A 13,926-nucleotide genomic window follows, 5' to 3' on the forward strand; every position below is an offset into this window, starting at 1 on the left:
TTATGAAATTGAAAACTGAGTCAAAGGCCCAAAATGTGCGTATGGTTTTGCAGATTTGAGGTGTGGTTCTGGTGTTTGAGTGTCAGGTTTCAGAAATTGTGTAAAAAGTAAGGAATTTGTGTGTAAGCAGTTGAAAAAAACTGTAAGCAAAACTAATAGAAACCAACAGCCAACATAGAGAGTAGCTGGAGATGTACACAATACAGATCATACCCATATAATATCTCTTCATTGACACACAGTTCACTCACTGCTTAAACACTACCCCCTTAATTTCAACAAATGTGTTAATGGAGGCAAACCCATGTCATCACTACGCTACCAGAAACCCAAAAGTTTCTATCCATATCCTGTTTTCCATAGAGTGTGTAATAGAATTTTAGGATGTATGTACAATGAATGTGTTTTAATAGTGGTTGAACTGTAAGCTCCTTTGTTCATTGTTAAGGAACGTCCTGAGACGTTGAGTTAGATCAAGAGGGGGTGAAGGATTTAGAGGAATGTCTGTTTGACCTCGGGCTTCTGAACCACCCTGTGGGACAGTAGACCCTGGCGGTTGGGTTGAGCATCTTATACAGCCTTCTATCTAAGATTCTTGATACAATCTATATTTAGGACCTAAGGGGAAGTTCTTGAAAGGGTCAGTTGGAAACATACAGTAAGGTGCTAATGAAGCAGCTGTTGAGACCTTTTGCTCTTGAGAGTAGCTTTGTACTTTACAATCCATTGTGGATAAGAGTGAGTTCATTGTTTGTATTTACAGTTTTTCTCGATTTGTTACACACATTTTCTGAATGCCTACCTCATACTCTCAGAACTCTACACACAAATCAAAAAAACACACACACACAATGGGCAAAACCCCTCACTTCTCCTGCAAAATTAAACTTAACATTCAAAACAATGTTATTTAATCTCAAAATTGTATTTTGTTTTCAAATGACAAACACAAACCATCATATGAATAGACATTTATAAGAACCATTTGAACACTGATGTGCTCAATGTAAAACACTATGATGAATGGAAAACACTTCTTCTTCATTCATCATAGTGAGTTAGGCCTTTTTTTGTTCAGTGTTACACTTACTACAGACAGCACATACATAAGTGTGTTGTAAAATATTTGAGAATATTGTTTTTATACTCAGAACACAGAAATACACGGTAACAAATATATTTTACGTATTTTTCCCAGAAAAACAATGTACACAGTGTACATCCCAACCAACACAAAGTTGCACATACAGTGGTCTACATACAAAACAACATAATAATTTACTGTATAGTGTATACAGTTACATTATTATTATTTTTCTTTGTATTTGCCGTAATGTTATGGCGTTATTTTCTAGGACCATGTTCATGATTTCAGTTTCCTGTTCAGGAGACAGAAGACGTTCCCGACCACCTTGTGTTGGTAATCTTTCAGTTCTGCCAAACAAATAGTAAAATACTGTAAATACTGTGTAGGAATACAAAGTAGGAATACATTTTCCAAATACTTGAAACATACTTTATTTTTACAGTCCTACAGAACAGTCCAGTCCACAGGCAATACTGTACTACTGTACTCATTGAGTACTGTATTGATATGCAGTAGGCCTACTGCAATTTTATAGTGAGAATAGATTTCTTACCTATTCTCATTTCGGAAAGTCCGGATGATGGATGCTACAGTGTACCTGCTCAAATTTGGCTGTACTCTTTGCCCAGCCTCCCTCATTGTTAGCCCATGGTTGACCACATGGTCAACCAAAGCGGCTCGGACCTCATCAGAGATTATGGTCCTTGGTCATCCTCGTCCTCCCCGTCCTCCTCCTCTTACTCTCACTCCTCTGCCTCTGCCTCTGTTTCCAATGTTGGCATCCATTGCTCCAAAACAGAAGAGGTCACCTGTTGCCCTTTTATGCTAAAGCTCTGATTGCTAATTGTAAAACTGTGTGACAGGTGTTTGTCCATGCGATGAGTCAGTGTAGGTATTTGAATGGCAGTGTGTTCCTTGTGAAAACAAAAGATTTTCTTCATGAAAATTGTGCCAAATGCAGAGAATTGTGTGTAGTGTTTTGAAAAAAGTGTGTTTTAGAACTGCAATTTGAGTGTAAAGCAGGAATTGTGCTTGAAGTTTAGCAGAATTGGTTCATGGGGTTGGTGCATGAGTTACATGTTGTGGTCATTGTGTCTCAAGTACCAGTATTTGTGTGTAAACAATTGAGAAAAACTGTAATCATCAGTTGTTTAGAATGACCAGATGTGTGAGTCTATATGAGATTGGGTGTGTATTCAAGTCCTTATAACTCGACTGAACGACGTTACGTCCTCCGGTAGATCGATCACAGAGCGCTCTGTTAGGTAATGTACTGTACAGAATAAATCATTTGTATTACAGTTTTTCACAATTGTTAACACACGTTTCTCAAAACAATAACGGCTTTCTCAAAACTGCACACACAAAATTGAAAACCTCACACACAAAACGCTAAACCTGACACTCCCTTTGCAAGATGACTCTTTGCCATCAAATCTCTTACCTGTTCACAAAATGGAACTTGTGTTCTCATTTGGTACACACAGCCATATTTTCAAATGACACATACATACCATTCATAACAGTACACACAACTAAGCATTTGCAGCACACTGTAGTGCAAAATATAAAACACAATTATAGAAATGGAACACACCATATGAATGACAATGACTCTGGAGAATGAGCCATTTCTCCTTTTGCAAAATGTCTTAGTGTAGGCCTACTTTTTTCATAGTCAAACATAAAACAGCACACAAATATGCAGCAAAAAAAGTTTTATTTCGGTACACACAGAGAACAGGCTGACGGTCTGGACGTTCCTGAATGTAGCATGGTCAGCCAGGATCCTAGTTTGTATTTGTTGGAGTGTGATAGTGTTGTTCTCACGAACCATATTTACAATTTCAGTCTCCTGTTCGGCTGTGGAAGTGTGTGTTCTTCCTCCACGGTGTGGTTCTCTTTCAGTCCTGCAAAATACAAATACTGTGAGCACACTGTATTCTATTGATATGCAGTATTACAGTACACAAGGCAAATAGATTTCGTACCTGTTCTCCATCCTGAAGTTTCTAATGATGGCAGCAACTGTGAAGCGGCTGAGATTTGGTTGGACCCTCTGGCCAGCCTCCCTCATGCTCAAACTAACCATGGTTGAGCACATGGTTTACCACAGTGGCCTGAATCTCATTCGAGGGGACCATTCTCCTTCTTTCTCCTCCTCCTCCTTCTTCTTCTCCTTGTCCTTCTCCTCCTCTACCTTGTCCTCCTCCTCATCCTTGTCCTCCTCCTACTCTTCCTCCTCCTCTTCCTTCTCTCTGTCCTCCTACTCCTCCTCCCCCTTGTCCCCCTCCTTCTTGTCCTCTTCTTCCTCCTCCTCCTCTCACTCTTACCCCTCTCCTTCTCTGGTTGTCAATATGTTCTAAGTTCTCCATTGTTCACCAAACAAAACAGAGGCCCAAGGCCCTTTTTATGCCGCAGTCCTGATTGCAAATTGCTCACCAGACCTGAGTGTTTAGAGATTTGAATAGTTCTGTGTTGTATGTTGATGCTTTGAGACTTTACTTGAGAAGTGTGTGCAACAACTGAACATTGTGTGTAATGTTTTGACAACAAGGTGATGTGTAATTGACATCGGTGTGTAAACAAGGAAAGTCAGAGTCTAATGCAGATAAGGGAGTGTGAAGTAGTGCCAAATTGGGTTGAGCAATTGGTACATGAAGTGAAGGTTGTGAAAAATTTGCCAAATCTTTGCTTTTTGTGTGTTAACAATTGTGAAAAACGTTAATCCGGCATCCTGACTATTCAAGTACACAGTGTCTTCAGAATTTCCTTGACCAGTGACAGCTAGGCAGATGGACGTCCAGAACTCCACAACACTCAAAACCATCCTCTGTTCCGTACAGTTAGCAGGAAGCAATCGCGTAACGCAGAGCACAAAGTGGAGACAGTGGGTGACAGTCATCAAAGTAACAGTTAGAACCTCTAAGGACGTCATTAACGGTCACCCACGCATGTTTCTCGTGATGCTTCCTGGCGGAATGGCAAAGGCTGTTGCCAGTTTCGAAGGTGAATGCTGTAGGTGCTAACCATGTGTGACGAGGAACATTGAAGAAAACGCCACGTCTATAATTGCTGTTTCAATTATCTCATTTGCCGTTAATGACATAGCTGATGAGCTGACTTGTGAAACATACAGATGACTGATCATCTGCTGTGTCACTAACAAACTAAAAGAACATTCTCTTTCAAGAAAATATATGTATACAAATCTGTGTTTTCATACACATCTATTATCTTGTATTTATTTAGTGAAAACCACTCCAAAATAAACAAAACACAGAAAGCTAGTTTATTTTTAGGGATGTGTTGATCACACACATTATTGCATAGCTCACTGTCAGCTTTCCAATGGTCTCAAGCATAGATTTAGGTGCCAGATGCCCCAACATTCTGTCAGGAAAATTTACGGAATTGGATAGCCATTGATTTTGTTTCAGGCAAGTCGACACCCCTTGTTCAAGACAAGATCAGCTCCTTGTTTGTGAGACAGTATACATGTGTCTCTTTAACCCAGGTCCTCTTACTATAACACTGCAAACAAAGATATATCAGTCTACTGTACTTCAAACGTAATCTTCTTTAATGAGAGCGCTGTCCGTTTCCTGCTCTCTACAGTGCACACAGACGACATGTCGGCTGAAGGAGTTTATGTAAGATAGTCACCCTACCCCCAGGTTCTCCGAGTATGCCCATGTATGTACAGTCAGTGATTCAGGGATTTATGACGCTCTCATACGCTCTGTCTTTCAGATGTCTGAAAAAGAGGGGATGTCGGAAGCAGCCAGTGGGAGGAGTGGAAGAACAGCTTGAATGGGTGAAGGTGGGTAGCACACAATCACTCGTAGACACACGCAGTCGCTCCAAAAAATGTATGTTTGATGATTGTAACGTAGGCCTAAGGGCCATGTGCTTTCAAACAAAATGGTTGGCAAATCCCCATCCCAATACAAAAATAAACCCTGTTGGGTTTTTTTAACATTTCTACGTAGGTTTTGGGATCTTCTTAGCTCATCATGTTTTATGTAACCATTGTCAAACACATCTTGCGGTGAGGACACAATCTTCAGAGTGTCTACAGGGTAAAGGACATGACACAATTATAGAAATGCTTGCCTCTTGCCTCTCGCGTGTTATGTGTAACAGAGGCTGTGAGCCATTCATTCCTACAATGCAGTATCATTTAGTTGTAACACACAAAATTCTAACAGGAAGCATCTTGATTTCCTTTTTCAAACACAACCAATCAAAATGCCACACTAATTCATCAGTGCCTCACACTAACTCCTCACATGTGCAAAAACTCATTGCTTTCCTCAACACCAACCAATCATGGCTTTAGAATAGGCCTATAAATAGCCTAATTTGAGTCAAGTGGTGGGTATAATTTGAACCTTTACTGTAGAAATTATAACAGGTATGTAACAATCTACTGTTATGTACACATGTTCTAATGTACACATACAGTAATAGCTGTTTCAGCACAACACACGGTATACTATACACAAACATATATTTTAGCACCCATGCACCTATTGACTGCAGTGCACTGCATGATTGGTCACAGTCTGGTGGATTACTGTATCATACCGTGCAACAGTACAGTGACTGTAAGAAGACATTCTGACAATATTGTAGAAAATAGTATATATTACTGTATGCTACAGTTCATGGGACACACACACCATTCCATAATCACCTTTTTCAAAATTAGGTTTGGTTTATGTCCTACTACACTCTTTGTTTCGTACTGTGTAATACTGTATTCACAACCACAAATGCTTACAGTAAAAAATAAAGTTTGCTTTCAATCTTGTTTTCGTGTTTACCATGAATTTTTCAACATGTCTGCCATTACAGAAATGTACATAGGAGCTCATGAAAGAGGAGTTTTAGGTTTTGAATAACTGTGTGTATATGATATATCCCAAAATTTAATATTATGGCAAAGGTGTTTGCAACGTTAGACAAATGTTTGCTTTTGAAACGTGTTTGTGATATTTTGAATGCAGTGCTTCATTTAGCAAGAGATGCGAGGCATTTTGCATTTTGTGTGTGCAATTCTTGGATTTGTGTGTAAAGTGGGGAGTCAGATGGCTGAGTGGTTAGGGAATCGGGCTAGTAATCAGAAGGTTGCTAGTTCGATTCCCGGCTATGCCAACCAAAATGACATTGTGTCCTTGGGCAAGGCACTTCACCCTACTTGCCTCGGGGAGAATGTCCCTGTACTTACTGTAAGTCGCTCTGGATAAGAGCGTCTACTAAATGACTAAATGTAAATGTAAATTTTTGAAAAAAATAGGAAAAGTAAAAGAAATGTGTGTAAGCAGTTGAAAAGAACTGTAATCAGCTTTTTCAAAATTTGGGAAAAAAGCTGGTTTCTTTTGTTTTTTGTTTTCTGTCCTACTACACAATGTATATATTTTCTTTCGTACTGTGTAATACTGTATTCATAACCACAAATGCCATAGAGATAGTGTGTGTTATAGGAAGTGTATTTGCGTATCCATGTTTTAGAGTTTCCCTCAATTCCCCAGAATGTGTAGGACCATGGAGTGAGTGGGAGGTCTAACATTAAACTTTAAAATGTGTTCATCTCTAGGCCTTCAATGTCACAGAAACCCATAAAAGGGGAACTTTGGAACAGACTTGGCTGCTTTGGCCCAGTTAACACTTCTATTCTTGTATACTTCTCTGAATGGCTTTGAAGAACCCTTCTCTTGCCTTAAAGGTGCAGAGGCATCAACCCCAGCAGTGTTTTGAAGCCCAGGTCTGGTCTACAGTCTTTTAAAGTTACGTAAAAAAGTCTAACCTAAAAGATGAATTACAGTGACACTACGCCAGACCATTTCACATTAAAGGATTGTGAAAAGAGTATAGTACAGTAAAGTACAATACGGTGGAATAGAGCAGACCAGAAAAGAGTTAACAAACAATACGTTACCTCACAATTGTTTTATTTATATAGAATTAAAAAAATCTTTAAATGTACAATGTACTGTACACATACCAAGGGAGTAAACAGTATTTTGGTTGGTAATGTGTGCAGTGTTTGGTAGTGTGGTGTGCAGTGTTTGGTAGTGTGGTGTGCAGTGTTTGGTAATGTGGTGTGCAGTGTTTGGTAGTGTGGTGTGCAGTGTTTGGTAATGTGGTGTGCAGTGTTTGGTAATGTGGTGTGCAGTGTTTGGTAGTGTGGTGTGCAGTGTTTGGTAATGTGGTGTGCAGTGTTTGGTAGTGTGGTGTGCAGTATTTGTTAGTGTGGTGTGCAGTGTTTGGTAATGTGGTGTGCAGTGTTTGGTAGTGTGGTGTGCAGTGTTTGGTAATGTGGTGTGCAGTGTTTGGTAGTGTGGTGTGCAGTGTTTGGTAATGTGGTGTGCAGTGTTTGGTAGTGTGGTGTGCAATGTTTGGTAGTGTGGTGTGCAGTGTTTGGTAATGTGGTGTGCAGTGTTTGGTAGTGTGGTGTGCAGTGTTTGGAAGTGTGGTGTGCAGTGTTTGGTAGTGTGGTGTGCAGTGTTTGGAAGTGTGGTGTGCAGTGTTTGGAAGTGTGGTGTGCAGTGTTTGGTAGTGTGGTGTGCAGTGTTTGGAAGTGTGGTGTGCAGTGTTTGGTAGTGTGGTGTGCAGTGTTTGGAAGTGGAGCCAAGCTCTGCAGCACTGACACTTTTACTCCTGCATGCAGGCAGGCAGAGGTGCACAAGAAGGGATACAGTGACAAGCAGGAGGGAGGGATGAGAGGAGGGGAGGAGGGGAAGGAGGACTGAGGAGGTTACCTGAGGATATAAAGCAAAAAATGCTGCCAACTTGTACTCACTGAAAGTACTCACTAATATGATGTATAGTACTCACTGATAGTACCCACTTACCGTATTTCTTTGATTGAACGCTGTGGCGTTTATTACACAATGTTAATTTTAGGTGCGGCATTTATTCGAGGGCAGCGTTTATTTGAGGGCGGCGTTTAATCGAAGAAATACGGTACTTCTACTCACTTATAGTATTCACTTATAGTACGAACAGTAGTTCTCATGTATAGTCTTTATGTTGATTTAGAAGGATATTCTGTTGTAGTGGTAATACTGACCTCTATGTGTTTTTTCCCACTTATTCTGAAAATACTGTACATGTAAAACCTGGCTTCAAGAAAATGCCTGTGGAAAGGTTAGAAGCCTGTTAGCCAACCTTTCCTCTATTGAAACTGCCATGGCCCTGGTTCCAGTGGTAGTTCCAGCTCTGTACTCTCCTTCTGCTGTGCAGCTGGATCTCAGTGGGCTGGAGTCTCCAGAGAGTCTGGCGCTCCCCAGAGGACGACTCTCTCTCTCTCTCTCTCTCTCTCTCTCTCTCTCTCTGTCTCTCTCTCTCTCTCTCTCTCTCTCTCTCTCTCTCTCTCTCTCTCTCTCTCGCAGTACAGGGCCACCAATTGACCAGGACCAGTGGTTCAATCGTAGCTGAAACACTGGGATCCTTGCTCACTACATATTGGAGGTCACCACTCACAGACACGCTCACACACCCACTCTCACACACACTCCAGATGCCAAAGATTACTGGGCGATTTGGTGTGACAGTAGACTGTGAGAGCTTGCTTGAATCCATAAAATACTGAAGATAAAGCAGGATAAGAGGAGATGAACTGGAGGGCAGGTGGGCGAGGGGGTGGGGCATGGGGGCATGGGGGGGGCCTGGGGGGGCGGTATGGGGGTGCATCAAACGGACAAATGAAACGTGATCCAGCCTGCTGGTCCTCCATATTGGATTACAGATTATTATGCCACACTCTCCCTTACCTCCGTTACAAGAACAAGAGGGCAATGCAGCTAAGGGTTTGGCATAAAGTAGCTTCTTTTATATGGTTGAATTGGTTTATGGGAGAAGGGGCCACATGTAATATTTGATGACAGGGTTCATATGTGTTTAGGCCCTTGGGCTGTATGTGTGTGAGTGTGCCTGGTGTGTGTGAGGAGAGAAACCTATTGATTTTCCTTTCCCCTGAAGGATTTCTAATGTTTTATGTACCCTGATTGGTCTGCCTGTGAAATGTTCAATGTGGCTTGTTGTTTCCCAGAGCTTTTTACCTGTCCACAACAGAGCTGGGAAACTGTACTCTCTCAAAATGTACTTTAAGACGGCCAGAACATTGAACATTTTCCCTGGCGATCTGACAATATACATTACAAACCGTAAACTCCATATTTCCCCAGTCACTTCATCTGTCAAATGCAGTGTGGCATCTACCACACGTCCACTCACTAAGCCCAAGGATTGCCTTCTTCAATTTCTTCTTCTCTGTAATATGAACTGAATCTCCTGAACCTTCAAAGAAAGCAGCTATTTCATGACCTAAGTGGAGGCTTGGTAATGGCGAGTGGGGGAGTGATTTAGCACTGGCACGTGCAACATCTCACAGATAATTATACCGGGACCACTGCACACAATATCACATTCATTAAAGGAACTGTTTCCTAAAGGTTATTCTGTTATTGTGTAGTGGGAATAGAAAGGAACAGAATATGATAGAATTGAACATAACATTATTGAAAATAATGTAGTACAGTAGAATAGAATATATAATGTAGTGTACTAGAATAGAATTTACGATGGTGTGTAACAGAATAGAATATAGGATGGAGTTCAAGGATAGAATGGAATATATGATGGAGTGTAAGAATATAATATAGGATGGAGTTGAATAGAATAGGCTGCTGTTGTTACTCAGTGTAGTTGAATGCACATTGAAAAGTCTCTGGGGAGACTATACCTTCCCTGGCCAACGGTGTTCCTTTCTATTTCTCTGACATGTCTTAGTTAGTGCCTGTTCCCACGAGAGGAAGGGGGAAGGCAGGTTGATATCCTCAGCTTTTGTGCCTCGGTTGCATTATGATACATCACTGAATGCTAAATGAATAAATGTAAATGTATCCCGGTGATTCTGCTTGTAGAAGAAAGGTTCTGCTTTGGTATAGAAAAACAAATCATTTGAATGGTGGAAAGTATTCAGGTAAACATGATGTAAAGGATATTGTTGGGCTCAATTCCTTCGGTTGTCTGGGGTTGTCTAGGGTGAACCGATCTTTGTGAAATCCCCATTCTCTCTCTCTCTCTCTCTCTCTCTCTCTCTCTCTCTCTCTCTCTCTCTCTCTCTCTCTCTCTCTCTCTCTCTCTCTCTCTCTCTCTCTCATGCAACAGGAGAGCGGGGCATATAAACCACCGCCCGACCCACTTAGCTGTAGTAGAACATAAAATCATTAGGCTATTAATTGCTGCTCAATTTCCCTGCAGAACCTGTGTGGTTCCGGCCAACACACACACACACACCACACAGTCACACTGGTTCAACACACACACAGTCACACTGGTTCAACACACACACACAGTCACACTGGTTCAACACACACACACAGTCACACTGGTTCAACACACACACAGTCACACTGGTTCAACACACACACAGTCACACTGGTTCAACACACACACAGTCACACTGGTTCAACACACACACACACACACACATAGTCACACTGGTTTAACACACACACACACAGTCACACTGGTTCAACACACACACAGTCACACTGGTTCAACACACACACAGTCACACTGGTTCAACACACACACACAGTCACACTGGTTCAACACACACACAGTCACACTGGTTCAACACACACACAGTCACACTGGTTCAACACACACACAGTCACACTGGTTCAACACACACACACACATAGTCACACTGGTTTAACACACACACCACACAGTCACACTGGTTTACAAGAAGTATGAGCATTGTGTGTGTGTACGTTCCCTTGTGTCACACCATTAGAGGTACACAAAGAACACAAACTTGTTATTTCCCCCATTGAATTATACATTTACAGAGACCAGATTCCCAACTGTACAACCAACCATACCATTACGACGTTCCTGTTACTATAGTACATATACCCCTCCATCACCTCAATATTCTCTACAGTACTATGTTACTTTATCACACCAGAACATGACGTGTGGAGATCTTTACAAGCCAATACCAGGCCCTAACACATGTTCTCATTAGCTCACTCATTTCTCTGGATCAATATGATGATGATGATTTCATTTCGTTTGCTACGCAGTCTAGCTTCTTGGCAGGCTGAATGATGCCTCCCTCGCTACACACAGCTACTGTCACAAGCAGCAAATCAATATCACTCTGTGCAGTAATCATGAAAGTGTTATCAATGTAGACATAAAAGATTATGACATTATTTTATTCTAGGTACTTAATGTATGTAGGAGGAAAAGTTCCAAAATAAAGTATTCTCAGACTCCTGTGTATTTCTATGAAGTCTACCACATGACCGTGAGAGTGAATGATATACTGAGGAACATGACCCATAAATACAGCTGTTAACGCTACCAGAATCAAGTGTTTAAAAGTTTTTAAGTGTCATGAAACAGGTGCGGTTCCAACACACCATAACTCCACATTCATCCCAAAAAGTTTGGAAAGGCAAGATATATAAACGATAACGAATGCAACACATCATGCACAGTGAGTTCCATAAGACCTGACAAGCATTTTTTTTTAAAATCCATTCTGCCTGTCAACCACACAAACATGAAACTGCATATTTTAGGAGGTGGTGAAGGGGCACTGTTATCTCACAGACAGACACAGATGGTGAAATAATCTAAAACTGTACGGACAGCAGGGGGCCCGGGTAAGGAGGCATCTCGCAGCATTAGAAGCTGGGTTATGTGTTTCTGTGTGACATGGAAGGTGCCCGTTGGTGACAAGCCACGAAAGGCCTCAAAACCAGATGGTCAACATTGCAGAGCCAACACAATCAATGACGAGGTTGTCATGGTTCCTTCAGTCACCCCTCAATCTGTGTGTGTGTGAGGTGTGTCTCATGAGCAATGCGCAGACCACTTTTTCATTTGTTTTGTATGTCCACTTTGTGGAAAACACTCCATGATCCATGTTGATGTAGGAATCTGCAGGATGATGATGTCAGATCAATGCCATCCACAGAAACTTAGAGTCGTGGGTCGCTAAAGACCACCACACCCTCTTTTCAACAGATTTCTTCCAGAAGGCAGGTTTGCCAAAGCCTACAGGCAGCCACAAATTGTTCTTGTTGATGATTCAGTAGTGGATCTCCTGAACTCTGCCCTGCTCCACTCCATCACTGTAAACACATCCTGTATCACATCCACTGCACAGAATTAACAGCGACAGTAGCTACCTTTTGAGGAGACAGTTAAATACACTGGGTATTTTCTCAGAGAAGACGTCACTTTCGGAAATAATTCTTATTTAAAACTTGACAGGGGAGACACCTACGCATCTCACACAGACCAACATTTGACGTTGGCAGGAGTGAGTGTCTGCCTGCAGGAGCGAGCGGCCAGCCCTACCATGAAGAGGAATGAGGAACATAGACTTAGAGCTGCAAACAAATGAATCAATCTCACTTATCTGAGGAGGGCAAACCCAAATAAAACACAGCACTCTACAAACAGAACCGTGATGAGAATAAATATCCCTTCCCCTGTGGCTACAGTCAGACATATCTGACCCAGCCGGAGGAGTTTGAGAGGGAGGCTTTGTTGCTGGCCATTCATAGAGTTTTGCAGAAACACAAAGCAGCGTCACCTTTCGGCAACAAGCCGGTCTGTGCTCTCAGTGGTGTCGGAATGCAGTGGGAGAGTGTCTTTATTTCAGATATGACTCCTCTCGGTGCCTTCTCTCAAGAACATGTGAAGGGCGTTGGAAGGAACGGATATCTTCAGGGGCCAAAATCTGTTGGGAGTATTTTCCTTCTGAGCTCAGTGTGTACAGTCTACTTTGGCAGGATACAGTAGAAACAACTAAAAAGAGAGAGGAAGAGAGAGAGTGAATGCGGGAGATGGAAGGGGATTGGCTAGTTGGTTACCGAGCCAGCAGGAAGTCGCAGAAGAAGCTGAGAGAAGTGGGGCCCTGCTGGGGAGCTCACACTCCACGTCAGAATCCTCTTAGGGGACCATGACAACCATACATCCCAAAATAATATTTCTTGTTGCATATTTCATTTGCGCCCAGTAAAAAAAAGGTTCATTGCTATCACATGAAAATATGACAGCATTTTCACTATAGGTTCTCAATCAGTACTGTAAGCTCTACAGTACGTGGAACTCAAACTTTCTTATCGAGAGATAAACATTTTGGGTCATATTGCTCGAATGTTATCTCATCCTGTTCAATTTGTATGACAAAAACAACAGATAACAGTTTTGAAGGACTATTGAATTGTCACTTATATAATAAAGCAATCGGAATGGGGGTCTTTTGTCCTAGTCCTTTTGAACAGACATCATCACAAAAAGGGTAAACACTTACAAAATGTCGCTTTTTTCAAGAGCCTCCCTCCCTTAAAGCCCAATGCTATATTCAGAGTGTGTTGTCATGGAAACTTTAGAAATGGCTGTAGCACTGGACCAAAGATATGCTTTGTTTCCTGAGTCTGTCATCCAGCCTCTCCATCTCTTAATGGTGGGTGCATGCAAGGGGGCTCATTCCTTTGTTTTCAGCAGCACGGTGTTGCATTCATAGGTTAGAGTTTATTGTAAATGCAACTATTTTCTGAAGTAGTGTAACGGAGTGAGAACCGTGAAACTCACTCTTCAGGTATCTAAAAGGCCACCCGCGTCAAAGACGAGCTACCTTTTCTTTGGCGTAGTGGTGGTCGCGCTTGGCAAGTCGGAGGCCGAGCGTTCGAATCCTGTGAGTGGCGAACTACCTTGTCAGACGAAGCGTGGCTACGGCTCTTACAGACCCGTCACAGTAGCCTACAGTAGAACTGTCATTGGGTCACATAGTCCTA

The sequence above is a fragment of the Osmerus eperlanus genome, chromosome 9 (assembly GCF_963692335.1).
Source record: "Osmerus eperlanus chromosome 9, fOsmEpe2.1, whole genome shotgun sequence".
Lineage (NCBI taxonomy): Eukaryota > Metazoa > Chordata > Actinopteri > Osmeriformes > Osmeridae > Osmerus > Osmerus eperlanus.